Here is a 16873-nt window from a genome sequence, read left to right as displayed (position 1 = left end):
ATACTTAGCTAGCTACTGACTTTAGCCCACGGCCATATAACACGCCCGTGTCCCTTGACCGTGTGGCACCATGCAGGCTTGATTTAAGCCAATTTGCCACCCCTTTTAGAGGTCATCCTTACAAGCCATATTAAACAACATTCATACAACAATTTTCAACCAATTCCATGCTCAAAACATGTTTCATTATAAGAAAAACATATTATCTCATAAAACACTACAACCATACATCATTTTGCACCATTAAGCAAATACTAAAACTATATACAACATTTCATTTGCTAGCCAACTCTCATGGCATAATATATACACATCAAAACTTAATACATAGACCTTCTAGCCTATACATGTCATACTTTAAAATATGTACACTTTCAAAAGTACCAAAATGAGATTGATAGTGTGGTGACAATCCTTGACTATCCCCGAGCCTTCAGTAGCTACAATAACTGTAAAACAAACAGTAAACACACGGAGTAAGCTACAAAGAGCTTAGTAAGCCAAATACAATTAGTCTAACTACTAAAGCATATAAATACAATTCAACCATATAGATTCATAACCATTTCATAGAACAATTCATAAACTTAACCATGCTCCTTTTTTTGCATATATGTCATGCTTCATTTCCATACATATTTCACAGAGACAGAGTTTTTCATATTCAGAAATTTAGTACGATACAAACGTACCTGAATAGTTATACATTTCATATACTCAATCTTAGATTTCGTACGCTATCATCAGATGGGTCAGAAACGATATAGATGCCTCTATCCCAGACAGGGACTTACACGAAATCAGATACGATGCTGATGTGCCTGACATGGTCTTATATGTAAATCTCAATCGAGGCCTGTGTCCCAGACACAGTCTTACATGATGTCTCAGACATATCAACTTTTCTTAGAAACATACAGAGCTTTTCAGATATTAACATATTATCATACTTTACTCCAAAGATATTCATCAGGCACTCAAGGCCATCCAATACAGATTACAGTTTATATGTGCAGAATTTATTTCAATTAACACGTAATTGTAATTTGACTTACGTCGGACGGATTTTAGATAAAACGAGTTGACTAATCAACTATTTTGGACTTCCCCCGATCTAAGTCAATTTTCTTTGTTCTTGATCTAATACAATACAAATTCAACCATTCAATCATTCATTTCATTCAATTTAATTCATATACACATATTTAGGGCACTTTACATTTTAGCCCTTACATTTTCACAATTTGACAATTTAGTCCATTTTTCATAAAATCACAAATATGTAAAATTTCTTTGCAATAAGGGCTAGCTGAATTTTTCATGGCTTCTATATAAGCCCAAACAACATGTTTAATTCACAATTTAGTCCTTCAAAACCTCATTTTCAAAATTTAAACCAAATAATTTCATCAAAAACTCAAAGACAAAACTTATGAACCATCTACCAAGCCTTCATAATTCATTCAAAAACATCACAAAACTCATTATATCAACAATGGCATTTCATGAAATCTTTAACAGAAACAGAAATTTACACATAGGTTTTGAAGAACACGAAGCAACGATCACAAAAACGTAGAAATTATCAAAAACCGAACAAATTTCATACCTCAATTTAGCTACCAAAGTGCCGAATAGACAAAAGCTTCAAACCCTTCTTTCTTTGGCTGATTTTCGGCTAATATGCATGATAATAAGCCACCTTTTTTTTGTTTTCATCTTATTATAATAAGCATTATAATCACCTTTTACCATTTTGCCTTTAATGATATAACATTAAATTCACCAACTGAATGACCATTTTTGTCCACCGTTAAAACAAATTGTAAATTTGACATGCAAAGACTTTTATCTTAAAATCCAAGCCAAATAGGTGCTTTAGCATCTAGCACTCAACTTTTACACTTTACGCGATTTAATTCTTTTTCATAATTAAGCACAGAAATAGACTAATTAAATCACAAAAATTTCACAGATGTAAATTCACATATCACAGACACAGAAAATAATATTAAAATATTTTTTGAACTCAAATTTGTGGTCCCGAAACCACTATTCCGACTAGGGTCAAAGCTGGACTGTTACAATTCTCCCCCTTAGGGATTTTCGTCCCCAAAAATCTTACCATTAAACAGATTCGGATATTGTTGTCTCATTGAATCTTCAGGCTCCCACGTAGCTTCTTCTGCACCGTGACGATGCCACATCACTTTAACTAGAGGAATTTTCTTGTTTCACAATTCTTTAATCTCGCGAGCTAAAATACGGATCGATTTTTCTTCGTAAGTCATATCAGATTGAATCTCAATTTCAAAAGGGGATATCACATGGGACAGGTCAGATTTGTACCGTCGAAGCATCTATACGTAAAATACATTATGTATCTTTTCCAACTCAAATGGTAGCCTCAATCTATAAGCAACCGGCCCAACTCGCTCAATGATTTCATATGGTCCGATGAATCTCAGACTCAATTTGCCCTTTTTCCCAAATCGGAACAGTTTCTTCCACGAAGATACTTTCAGAAACACTTTATCACCAACCTTAAATTCGATATCTTTTCTTTTCAAATCTGCATGATTTCTGACGATCAGAGGTAGCTTTCAGACTATCTTGGATTACTTTCACTTTCTGTTCTGTTTCTTTTATCAGATCAATACTGTAAATTTTATTCTCACTAAGCTTAGACCAGTATAACGGAGTTCTACACTTTCTACCATATAAGGCTTCGTACAGTACCATTTTAATGCTCGATTGAAAATTGTTATTATAAGCGAATTCAATCGAAGGTAGATACTGTTCCCATGTACCCTCAAACTCAAGAATGCAACATCTCAACATTTCCTCAAGTATCTAAATAATCCATTCTGATTGACCATCTGTTTGCGGATGAAAAGCGATGCTAAAATGCAATTTAGTACCCAGAGTATCTTCCAATTTCTTCCAGAATCGTGACGTAAATCTCAGGTCTCTATCTGACACTATCCATAATGGCACATCATGCAATCTCACAATATCAGAAATATACAACTCAGCTAGCTTATCGAGCAAATAATCAAACCGAATCGGAATAAAATGAGCTGATTTCATCAAACAATCAACTACAACCCAAATTGTGTCTTTCTTTTTCAGAGACAGAGGCAAACCTGAAACAAAATCCATGGTCACTCGATCCCATTTCCACTTCAGAATCATAATCAGTTGTAATAACCCATATGGCACCTGATGCTCAGCTTTAACTTACTGACAGATTAAACATCTCAAAACAATGTCAGAAATATCTCTTTTCATTCCCGACCACCAATATAGTTGTTTCAAATCGTTGTACATTTTCATACTTCCCGAATGTATAGAAAATCTACTACTGTGAGCTTTACTCAAAATTGTTTGAATCAAATTTGGATTTCTTGGAACACAAAGTCTATTTCTGAACCTCAGACAATCATCATCATCTATTCGAAATTCAGAATCAGAATTAGAATTACACTGAGTTCGTTTAGCCATAATCTCATTATCAACCTTCTGAGCTTCGATAATCTGTTGTAAAAAAAAGGTCTCGCTTTTAATTCAGCTAAAACTGAACCATCATTAGATAGAACTAAATGAGCATTCATTGCAAATAATGATTTTTTACTCAAAGCATTAGCAACCACATTTGCTTTTACTGGGTGATAATTAATCACAAGTTCGTAGTCTTTTAGCAGTTCTAACCATCTTCTCTGTCACAAATTCAAATCTTTTTGCGTCATTAAATACTTCAGACTTTTATGATCAGAAAACACATGACATTTCTCACCAAACAAATAGTGACGCCAGATCTTCAAAGAAAATACAGTGGTAGCTAACTCAAGGTCGTGTGTTTGATAGTTCTTCTCATGCAGCTTTAATTGTCTCGAAGCATAAGCAACAACTTTTCCTTCTTGCATTAAAACACAACTAAGTCCATTCAACGAAGCATCGCTGTAAACAACGAATTCTTTACCTGACTCAAGTTGTACCAGTACCGGAGCTTCAGTTAACAGAGCTTTTAACCGATCAAAACTTTTCTGACATTTCTCATACCATTCAAATTTCACATCTTTCTGAAGCAATTTTGTCAGCAGAGTTGCTATCACAGAGAAATCTTTTACAAATTGTTTGTAGTAACCGGTAAGTCCCAGAAAACTGCAGACTTTAGATACATTCCTCGGAGGCTTCCAATTCAGAATAGCTGAAATCTTACTCGGATCAACTCGGATACCGGAAGCTGATACAATATGACCCAGAAAACCAACTTCTCGTAACCAGAATTCACATTTACTAAACTTTGCATACAACTGTTCATCTTGCAGAGTCTGTAGCACTATTTTCAGATGTTCAGCATGCTCAGATTCATCACGAGAATAAATCAAAATATCATCAATGAATACAACAACAAATTGATCAAGATACGGCCCGAAAATTCTATTCATTAAATCCATAAATATAGCAGGTGCATTTGTTAAACCAAAAGGCATAACTAAAACACATAATGCCCATACCTCATTCTGAAAGTAGTTTTCGAAATATCAGAATCCTTTTCTCGCAACTGGTAGTAACCCGATCTCAGATCTACCTTAGAAAACACAGTAGCACCTTTCAATTGATCGAATAAATTATCAATTCTAGGCAGAGGGTATTTGTTCTTTACAATCACTTTATTAAGCTGTCGGTAATCAATACACATTCTCATTGTGCCATCTTTCTTTTTCACAAACAGTACAGGAGCACCCCATGGTGAAAAACTTGGTCTAGCAAACCCTCGATCGGTCAATTCTTGCAACTGAGATTTTAATTCCTTTAACTCGGTCGGAGCCATTCTATACAGAGCTATTGAAATCGGAGTAGTAGCAGGTACTAATTCAATGCCAAACTCGACTTCTCAAATCAGAGGCAAACCAGGTAGTTCTTCAGGAAACACATCAGAGAAGTCACAAACAACAGGCACTGGTTCAACTTTCTTATCATTCACTTTCGAATCTAACACATAAGCTAAGTAGGCTTCACAACCTTTCTTCACATATTTTCGTATTTTCATTGCAGATACCACAGCTAGTAATCCATTCAGATCACTAGACTCAATTCGGATTATTTCATCATTCTTACACCTTAAATCAATGACTTTTCGTTCGCAATTCACAATAGCATCATGCAAAGTTAACCAATCCATTCCTAGAATTATGTCAAATTCATCGAATGGTAAAAGTATCAGATCAGTAGGAAAACATATATCTCGTAATATTAACGGGTAATTCTTGCAGACTTTATCAACCAAGACACTTTTGCCTTAGGGGTTCGATACTCTAATTACAAATTCAGTAGACTCTACAGGCAAAGTATTACTATGCACTAAATTCATACAGATATAAGAATGCGTCGATCCAGGGTCTATCAATGCAATCACAGAAGTATCCTAAAGAGTAAAAGTACCAATAATCACATCTGGAGACGAGGCTTCCTCACGAGCTCGGATCGCATAGGCTCTAGCAGGTGCTCTGGCCTCAGATTTAACAGCAGTATCCCCAATAGTTCTTTGACCACTACTTGTATTTCTTGCATTTCTGGAAGGTCTACCTCTAGCTAAGGTGTTGCTCGGTCTCAGATTCTGTACATTCTCGTGCTCAACAGGTTCAGAACAATCTTTTACAAAATGGTCTAGAGATCTACATCGAAAATAGGCTCGGTCATTCAATCTACAATTTCCTGGATGTCTTTTACCATAGTATTTACATTCAGATCCCTCAAATTGGACATTCCCGACACTTGCAACAGAAGTAGCAGGGACTCTAAAGTTTGAATGCGATTTAGCTCGATCTCAGTTTGAATATCCCACATTAGCATTTGGACGGTTTTGATCATCTCAGAATTTCTTTGAAATAGACTGAAATAATCTACTCGAAGATCTCTTTCTAGCATCTCTAGCTTCAAAATCAGCTTTTCTTTTCTCTTTACTTAATTCTTCAGCTTTACATGCTCGCTCAACGAGCACTACCATTTCTTTAATTTCCAAAATCCCAACTAATAGACGGATATCTTCGTTTAGTCCATCTTCAAACCTTTTGCACATTATTGCTTCATTCGATACACATTCCCGAGCATACTGGCTCAATCTCACAAATTCACGTTTGTATTTAGTAACAGACATGCGACCCTGTTTAATCTTGAGAAACTCTTTATGCTTCTAATCAATGAACCTCTGACTAATATATTTCCTTCAGAATTCAGATTGAAAGAAATCCCACGTAACTCGTTCACTCAGAACCACAGATATTAAAGTTTTCCACCAATGATACGTTGTATCTCTCAGAAGTGAAACGACACATTTAACACATTTAACACATTCCTCAGGACTCAGAGACATTTCACCAAACACTCGTATTGTATTTTCTAACCAGAATTTGGCTCTTTCAGCATCATCATTTGTTGTAGCTGAGAACTCTTCAGCCCCATACTTTCTAATCTTATCAACCGGTGGTCTACTCAATTGTACCAGATTCACTCGTGGCATATCAGAAGTTTGAGAAGGATTAACCGGGCGTGGAGGTTGTTGTACAGTCGGATTAGTTCTAATGTATTGGGTGAACCATTCATTCATCATCTGATAGAAGGCTTGCTTAGCCTCACCATCACGGCCACTCGTAGCCGGTCTAGAATCAGCTTACATCGTCCCTTACGCGGGAGCAGGCGCATTGCTTTCTACATCGTCAGCTATAGCTCTATCGGGATCCATTTGCTATATAAAAGCACATTTCAATGTCAAGAGTCATCACACTATCACAGATTCAGATATATGGCATGTATAGCTAGACTCATATATGCTATGGTAGTCCTAGAACCGACTAAACCAAGCTCTGATACCAATAAAATGTAATACCCCTAACCCGTAACCGACATCAGATTAGGGTTACGAGGCATTACTAGACAAACAGAACATTTCAAACCAATTCAGAATCATAGATATCATTTAACATTATTTCATAAGCAATCCTCTCTAAATATGGTCTGCGAGACCTAAAACATACGTTTAAGAACGGTTAGAACTAAAACGAACACATTAATAAAATTCAGAACATAGAAATTTTTTTTCCAATTCTATTGAGGTCACACGCCCGTGCGTCCAGGCCGTGTGCCTCACACGGGCATTAGACACACCCATGTGAACCAGCCGTGCCAAATCAGGGCAACAATACTGACTTTCACCCATGGCCATTAGGCACGCCCATGTGCTATGGCTGTGTGATACTTAACTAGCTACTGACTTTAGCCCACGACCATATAACACGCCCGTGTCCCCTGACCGTGTGGCACCATGCAGGCTTGATTTAAGCCAATATCCCAGACAGGGTCTTACACGAAAACAGATACAATGCTGATGTCCCAGACATGGTCTTATATGTAAATCTCAATCTAGGTTGTGTCCCAGACACGGTCTTACACGATGTCTCAGATAGATGTCAACTTTTCTTAGAAACATACAGAACTTTTCAGATATTAACATATTGTCATACTTTACTCCAAAGATATTCATCAGGCACTCAAGGCCATCCAATACAGATTACAGTTTATATGTGCAGAATTTATTTCAATTAACACGTAATTTTAATTTGACTTACCTCGGACGGATTTCGGATAAAACGAGTCGACTATTCAACTATTTTGGACTTTCCCCGATCTAAGTCTGGTTTTCTTTATTCTTGATCTAATACAATACAAATTCAACCATTCAATCATTCATTTCATTCAATATAATCCATATACAAATATTTAGGGCACTTTGCATTTTAGCCCTTACATTTCACACTTTGATAATTTAGTCCATTTTTCATAAAATCACAAATATGCAAAATTTGTTTGCAACAAGGGCTAGCTGAATTTTTCATGGCTTCTATATAAGCCCAAACAACATGTTTAATTCACAATTTAGTCCTTCAAAACCTTATTTTCAAAATTTAACCCAAATAGCTCAATTTCATCAAAAACTCAAAGACAAAACTTATGAACCATCTACCAAGCCTTCATAATTCATTCAAAATCATCACAAAACTCATGATATCAACAATGGAATTTCATGAAATCTTTAACAGAAATAGAAATTCAAACATGGGTTTTGAATAACACGAAGCAATGATCACAGAAACGTAGAAATTATCAAAAACTGAACAAATTTCATACCTCAATTTAGCTACCAAAGTGCCGACTATACAAAAGCTTCAAACCCTTCTTTCTTTGGCTGATTTTCGGCTAATATGCATGATAATAAGCCACCTTTTTGTTTTCATTTTATTATAATAAACATTATAATCACCTTTTATCATTTTGCCCTTAATGATATAACATTAAATTCACCAACTACATGACCATTCTTGTCGACCATTAAAACAAATGGTAAATTTGACATGCAAGGACTTTTACTTTAAAAGCCAAGCCAAATAGGCGCTTTAGCATGTAGCACTCAACTTTTACACTTTACGCGATTTAATCCTTTTTCATAAGTAAGCACAGAATTAGACAAATTAAATCACAGAAATTTCACAGATGTAAATTCACATATCATAGACACAAAAAATAATATTAAAATATTTTTTAGACTTGGATTTGTGGTCCTGAAACCACTATTCCGGCTAGAGTTAAAACCAAACTATTACACAGAAAACTTTGGACTTTAGAAACATTCCTTGGGGATATCCAATCAAGTATAGCTGAAATTTTACTCGGATCAACCCGAATACCCGATGCTGATACAACACAGCCCAAAAAGCTAACTTCACTTAACTAGAACTCATATTTACTGAACTTTGCATACAACTGTTTATCTCGCAATGGCATGTTCGGTTTCATCATAGGAGTAGATCAAAATGCCATCTATGAACACAACCACAAACCGATACAAGTACTGTCTAAAGATCCGATTCATCAAATCCATAAAAATAGTAGTGCATTAGTAAGTCCGAAAGGCATAACATAAAACTCATAGTGTCCGTACCTCATTCGAAATGCAGTCTTTGGCAAACCCGATAATTCTTCAGGAAACAAATTTGGATACTCGCACACAACAAGTATTGATTCAATGTTTCTTTCAGACACTTTACTATCAAGCACATATGCAAAGTAAGCTTCACAGCCTTTTCTCATGTATTTCTGAGCTAACATCGAAGAAATCACTGCTGGTAACCCATCCAGATCATTAAATTCAATCCAAATAATCTCATCATTCTGGCACCGTAAATCAATAGTCTTTCTTTTGTAGTTTACAACAGCATTATGCAAAGTCAACCAGTCCATACCCAAAATTATGTCAAACTCATCAAATGGAAACAATATCAAATCAGCTGAAAAACACGAATCTCGAACCATCAAGGGACAATTCTTACACACTTTATCAACCATAACACACCGGCCCAATGGGCTTGACACTCTAATCACAAACTTAGTAGACTCAATAGGTAAAGTCTTACTAAACACAAAATTTTCACACACATAAGAATGATTAGAACCAGGATCAATCAATGTAATTACATTAGTATCAAAAAGAGTGAATGTACTAGTAATGACATCTGGGGATGAAGCCTCCTCTCATACGGGAATAGAATAAGCTCTGGCAGGTGCACGAGCCTCAGATCTGACTGCTGTATCTTTAGTCCCTCTCTGACTGCCATTCGCATTACCCACATTTCTGGGTGGTCTACCTCGAGCTGCAGTATTACCTGATCTTGTATTCTGCATTGGATTTTCTTCAACTAACACTGGGCAATCACGAATATAATGATCCATCGACCCACATTTAGAACATGCCTGATCATGCAATTTGCAATTGCCAGGATGTCATTTTTCGTAATGTTTACACTCGGGACGATTTGATCTGACATTACCCACACTAGCTACTGAGGTAGCTCTCGAGCTCATAGGTGGTCTATTCTGATCCCGTCTAAAATAACCCGAAGTGGCTTTAGAACGGCTGAAATCATCTCAAAACTTCTTTGGTACCGAATGGAATGACTTACGGGATGTTCTTTTATGTGCATCTCTAGCTTTAAAGTTAGCTTTTCTTTTCTCTTTCCCGAGCTCTTCAGCTTTGCAGGCTCGCTCAGCTAGTACTACGAACTCTTTTATCTCAAGTATGCCAACTAACAGTTTAATGTCTTCATTCAGCCCATCTTCAAATGTTTTACACATTATGGCATTGTTAGAAACACACTCTCAGGCATACCATCTAAGTTTCACAAATTTCTGCTCATACTCTATCATAGTCATACGACCCTATTTCAACTCCAGAAATTCCTTACGCTTTTGGTCGATAAATCTCTGGTTGATATATTTCTTACAGAACTCAGTCTGGAAGAACTCCCAGGTCACTTGCTCTTTCAGAACCACTGATACTAAAGTATTCCACCAGTGATATGCTATGTCTCGAAGCAAAGATATAGCACACTTCAAACATTCATCCGGGGTACAGGATAGCTCATCAAACACACGGATAGTATTATCAAGCCAGAACTCAGCCCGCTCAGCATCATCATCATCAGTAGCTTTAAACTCTTCAGCCCCGTGTTTTCTGATTTTATCGACAAGTGGTTTATATAATCTCAGCAGATCACTTACTTGAGGTACAGCAGGCATTGAAAATGGATTAGTCGGGGGTGGAGGTTGTTGTGCAGTCGGGTTAGTCCGAATATACAGAGTAAATCAGTCATTCATCATTTGGTAAAAGGCTTGTCTAGACTGTCTTTCTTGGTTACTCGAAATCGATCGAGAATCAACCATTGCTGTCCCTTGCGTGGGAGCAAGCGCTACACTCTCGACATCATCAACTCCAGCCCTATCGGGATCCATTTACTGTATGAAAACACATTTTCAAATGTCAGAAGTCATCACACTATCACAGTATATAATATGACATGTATAGCTAGACTCACACGCGCTACGCTAGTCATAAGATCGACTAAACCGTAGCTCTGATACCAAAAAAATGTAACACCCCTAACCCGTATGCGTCGCTAGATTAAGGTTATGAGGTATTACCGATCAAAAACGCAATTCCAATCATTTATAAATTTCCACCCAAGTCAAAACCCATTTATATAAAAAAAATATAGTTAACTTACATTTTAAACATATATTATTTTGCACAATGTAAACAAATATCATATCAAATTCCAACCTAACATTTACTGCATCTAAAGCATATATATTAAGCCTTAATTATTAACAACATAGTCAAACATATTATTAAGTCACTTATGAAGTTATGCATAACCACCAAATATCACAAGCTTATTCATATAATTTAATAAGCCATAATACACATAAATAAAATTTCTTACGTGTGCAACTTAGGTCAAAATCAATTTTGAACTTGCATGCTTTGTACTTATGTACAAATTGATACAACCATTCGGCACCAACCATACAATACCATATACTTCTTTTAAAATATTAATCATAAAAGGCTATACATATTTATTCCAGGTCATTAAATCATGCGCATTTGGTTTTAATAAATTTAATCATTTAATAAATACACATCACTCAAAAAGTACTCTTATTACCTAGACTAAGTAATATGTCTATGATCATATACTCAATAACCAAAAAATAATTAACATTCGAACAACTTAAGCTTGGATTTACTTATTGACATTTGAGACCCAACTTTAATAACATGTTCATGATAACCAAATTTAAGCATGCAACCACAATTTACTAAGTTAGACAGAATTTACATATCAACTAAAGGTGATTATATCTATCATTACAAGGCGCAAATCACATATAAACACACTCAAAACATAAACCTTGCATATGACTTGCTCTTTACCTAATGATTTCATAATTTACCTTAACTAACTTCCAAAATGAACCATACGGCCGAATACATAACATCATCACAAACATCATGTATTTTGGTTACACTCTCATAATAGGCTCAATACAAGACCAAATATATATATAGCCTAATCAATATTTTCGATATATTCATGCCTCAACTAACCACAAAATGCAAACACATAGCATAAGTTAAAATCAACCTTGACACATTATATAATAATCAAAAAGAATTTAAGTCATAGTCTAACAAAACCAAAATTAAAAATAGATTTTAAGCAATTTTTGCATGGCCTTTATACAAAACCAAAGTTCATCATTTCAAAACATAATCTATCCTATACATGCCATAGTTCCAAAATACAACTAATAAAATACCGAAGATGGTCGATAGTGTGATAAACTTTGCTGACGATCCTCGAGCTTATAATTTGAATCCAAAATCTATAAAACAAAAACACACATACAAACACAAAGTAAGCTTTTTAGAGCCTAATGGTCAAAAGCAAATGAACATTCCATTGATATTATCAACTTAATTAAACCAAACTAAACTATAGTATCATAACACATTAGATCCAAACGTATGAAGTTCATATTATGTATATGCTTATGTATACATTCATTCTCAAATAATCACCTTGGCCGAATGCTCATGTAGCCAAATTATCATTATTATCATTTAACTGCCACAGCCAAATAGTCATTGTAACCTAGTTCACATGCTCATAAACATATAAGTTCATGTGTTACAGCATAGTTTCATATTCATTTATTAGATATGAAACTGAATACATATAATCATGCATGCCTATAACTATGTTTCATTTCAATAATAATCTTAAAGCTGAATACACTTACCTTATTTGAAGTAAACAACAAGCTAATTCGTACCTGAAAACCATTCGAAATTGAATAGGACACTCGGATAATCACACAACCGTACAATTCCAACATCCCAGACATGGTCTTACATGTAGCCACATATCGAAGCCACTGTCCCAGATAGGGTCCTACTCGCACACATATATCAGAATCACATATCGATGCCATGGTCTTACTCACACACATATATCGGAATCCTATGTTATGACATATGTATCCTAACTATTCTTATGGTTCATACGGGGCTTTCAGACGTCGTAACTCGATCGAAACGAAGTCATAACATAGTTGCCAAGCTTAAAAACATTCAGCTATTGCATTTATAATTTCATATATTTCAATTCAGCATATATACTTTGCATTTAATTAAAATTAAGTACGTCTATTTGCTTATAATCTTACCTCGGACGATGAAAAACAGAACAGGCGACTAGTCAACAACTTTCGTTTTCCTCAGATCCAAAACTGATTTCTTTGATTCTTGATCTAAACAGATTCAAATTAAGCTCATTCAAACATATTTTCATTCAATTTAGTATAAAAACACATAAATTGGAAAATTACCATTTTACCCCTGACATTTACATTTTTTTACAATTTAGTCCTTATTGCACAAAACACAAAATATACAAAATTTCAATATCCCCATGTTGGGCCAAATTTTACCCATACTCATACAAGTCCATATATTTCATTTATTTCACATTTTAGTCCCTTAATTTATTATTTATGCAATTTAGTACTAATTACTCAAAATCATCAAAAACTCTAATACAAAACATGTTAATCTAAAACATATCTTTCATATTTCATCATCAAACAACAAAATCCCAAACTCTCATCAATGGCATAACTCAAAATATTCGTCAAATTAAAAATTTCAAGCATGGTTCTTGAAGATAACTTAGCAACGATATTAAAAACAAAAAAAATTATCAAAAACTGAGCTAAACTCATACATTGATTGAGCTTGAAAGCAACTGAACCCTAGTTTCTTTTTCTTTTATTTGGTTCCGGCAAGAAAAATAATATAAAAACTTATGTTAACTTTATTTTATGTTTTATGATATATATTATGACATATTATAACTTAAAGTTTAATTTACATATATAACCTTAATGAATTAATATAAAAACTTTATAATATAAGCCTAATACCGTCCAACTAATATGTAAGTGGGCTATTTAAAACTCAAAGACTCCCATTAATGAAGCCAATAGCAATTAGGCCCCTTTTAGAAATAACCACCAAATTTCCCTTTTACGTGATTAAGTCTTTTTATTTAATCGGACACCCAAATGATAAAATTAAATCACGACAATTTCACAAATATAAATTCACAAAAAATAAAAATATAAAATAATTTTAAAACATTTTTCTGACTCAGATTTGTGGTCCCGAAACCACCGTTTCGATTAAGGTCTAAATCGAGCTATTACAGCTAGCCAGTGTAAGACCATGTCTGGGACATGGCGTCGGCATCTTATCCCATGTTTAGGGCTATTGGATATCCTATGGTATTTCAAATGGTTCAACAGGAGACTTATGGTATATATCAAAATGAGAGAACTTATGACCATGTGTTGAGTGGTACAGGTGCCTAAACGAGAATTTCGAAATACGAGCTTCATTTACGTTGTATTTTTAGTAAGGAAGGAAAGTGAGTAAGTTATTCTTATGACCACTCGTGTATTTTACATGAAGTATGAAATGTAATTTTAATCAACATTGTATGCTTGGTGAGAGACGAATATGAACAAATATTATCCATGAATCCTCAAGTTTGTGTACAAATTAAGTTATATTGGGAGTATGATTTTTTATGGTAACTTGTAGTTATTTCATTATTTTCATCCGACTTACTAAGCTTTACCTCTTTTCCTTTCCACTTTCTTGTAGCACCGCCAAAGTAGCTCGTGGATCATCTCCTTATGTCAGAGAAGCCAGTCACACTATCCTGAAGCATTTGGTATAGCTAGTTTTATTATTTTGACTATGGCATGTATAAGAACTAGTCTTTTTGTAATGGTCACATTGCCTTGGGCTAAATGAATGGCTTGTCATAGTTATTGAGTCATTTTGTATAATGCCATGGATGATGGCTAATATTGGATATTTATGAATGCAAATGATGATCTTTTTTTGAGAATGAGTAAATTGAATGATTTAACCATGTGGTTGTGTATGAAATTGGTTTGTCTTAGTTTAGTCTAGCTTGGTGTAAGTAGAGGTGGCAAATAGGCTGGGTAAATAGCCTTATTTTGTCCTCACCGGTAGATAAACAGGCATGTGTCTAGGCCGTGTGCGATACACAGTCAACCTCATGGGTGTGTTGTCTGACCGTGTATCCCCTGCACCTCGAATTTGCAAGTCAGTATGCATGGTAGTAAACACACGGTCAGAGACACAGCTGTGTGTCTCAGCCATGTGGAGGACACAACCTCTGGCCACGAGAGTATGCCTTGGTCGTGTGCCCCTAATTGGTTGCTGACGTCAAAAACAGAATGTCAAGGTTTTTAGACATAGGCTATGACACGGGAGTGTCATAGTTGTGTGAGGGACACGAGCTATAGACACGGGCGTGTGCTCGACCATGTGAAAACCCCTGTAGGTCGAATTTAGAATTAATTCTACACGGGTTTGGGGCACGGGCGTGTCTCTTGTGCTTAGGCCATGTGAACCACATGGGCCTTTAGCATAGATATGTCAAAATGGCTACACGGGCATGTTGCCTTTTTACACGGGCGTGTGCCCCTGTTTCAAGTGACATTTTTCAAAAGTTTTCAAAGATGTTCGGATTAAACCCAAATTGTTTCCAAAGTTTGATTTGGGCCTCGTAGGCCAATATTAAGAATTTCTAGATTAAGATTGAAAAGTTTTAAATTTGATCGAGATTTTGTGACCTGATATGATTGTATACATGTGTTTAAGTCATGTAATGCCTTATACCCAGTCCCAGCCTCTGGCTCGGGTTAGGGGTGTTACATGCATTGCATTAGGGTGGGCTTGATGAAGTGAAAGGAGTATTTAAAAGGCTTCATAAGGCTGTTATCTGGAACCTAACCTACATATTTATGACATGTGTCGCATTACGGTACTTTATGGTGTGTAGGGTTGGATGGGTAGATTTTATTCCCATATTTGGTGTGCAGGGATGAGTGGTTTGATTTTATCCCCACATGGTATGTTGGGTTGGACAGAGTTGGTGTGCAGGGTTGGTGGGTATGTTTTCTGTTATTCTGATCTGTTATGCATGCTATATTTGAGATAGGCTAAGATCTTAAGTTTGTATCTAATTTTGTGTTTGAGTGGGCCAGAGCCCACACCGACTCTGTAAAGGATTCAGGCCCGAATTATGACTATATTATGTTATCTGACTATATGCATGCTGAACTGTGGGGATGTACACACTAAGTTTGCAAAAACTCACCCTTTATTTGTTTAATCTGTTCAGGTAATCCCCAGCAGTAGACGGATCGGTACAGCGGAAAACTCGATGGTGACCACAGCCACCTACTCATGGGTTTTATGTTTTAAATGCTTTACCATATTATTTTATTATTTTAGGGATATTTTTTGTAATTTTGGACTTGCACTTTTGGATTTAATTTGGGATTGAACTGTGATTATGGAGTATAAACTGCAATGCCAAAGCATGGTTTTATTTGAAATTAACTAAGGTTTTCATAAGTAAAAGATAATAATAATTTGACAGATTTTTATGTATCAAAATGGTTTTTCCAAAAACACTCTCATGTGACATTGCCAGATTCGGCCATAATGTCTAGGCAGGGGTTGGGTGTTACATTTAGTGGTATCAGAGTCAGGTTGCAAAATTCAGCTGTAGATTTGGGTTTTAAAAGATGGGTTTTAAAGAAATGATTTGTACTTGAAATAATTTTAGAATAATAAGTGGTATACCGAGTCTCCAGCGTCGATCCTTTAAGTTTCTGAAACTCTGATAAGTACTGTTTGAAAGCATGTTTAGTGTATACTGAAATTCTGTTTGGATTTATCTGAAAATGCTGTTAATATGCTATGAAACTACTGTAGGTAGTATACTCTACTGAAACACTCTAGGTAGTGTAAATTGTAAACTGTAGAGAGACTATACTCACGAAAACAGACTCTGAATATTCTGATACT

The sequence above is a fragment of the Gossypium hirsutum genome, chromosome A07 (assembly GCF_007990345.1).
Source record: "Gossypium hirsutum isolate 1008001.06 chromosome A07, Gossypium_hirsutum_v2.1, whole genome shotgun sequence".
In the NCBI taxonomy this organism is placed as follows: Eukaryota; Viridiplantae; Streptophyta; class Magnoliopsida; order Malvales; family Malvaceae; genus Gossypium; species Gossypium hirsutum.
The sequence above is the reverse complement of the archived record's forward strand: the minus strand, read 5'-3'. Positions refer to the sequence as shown.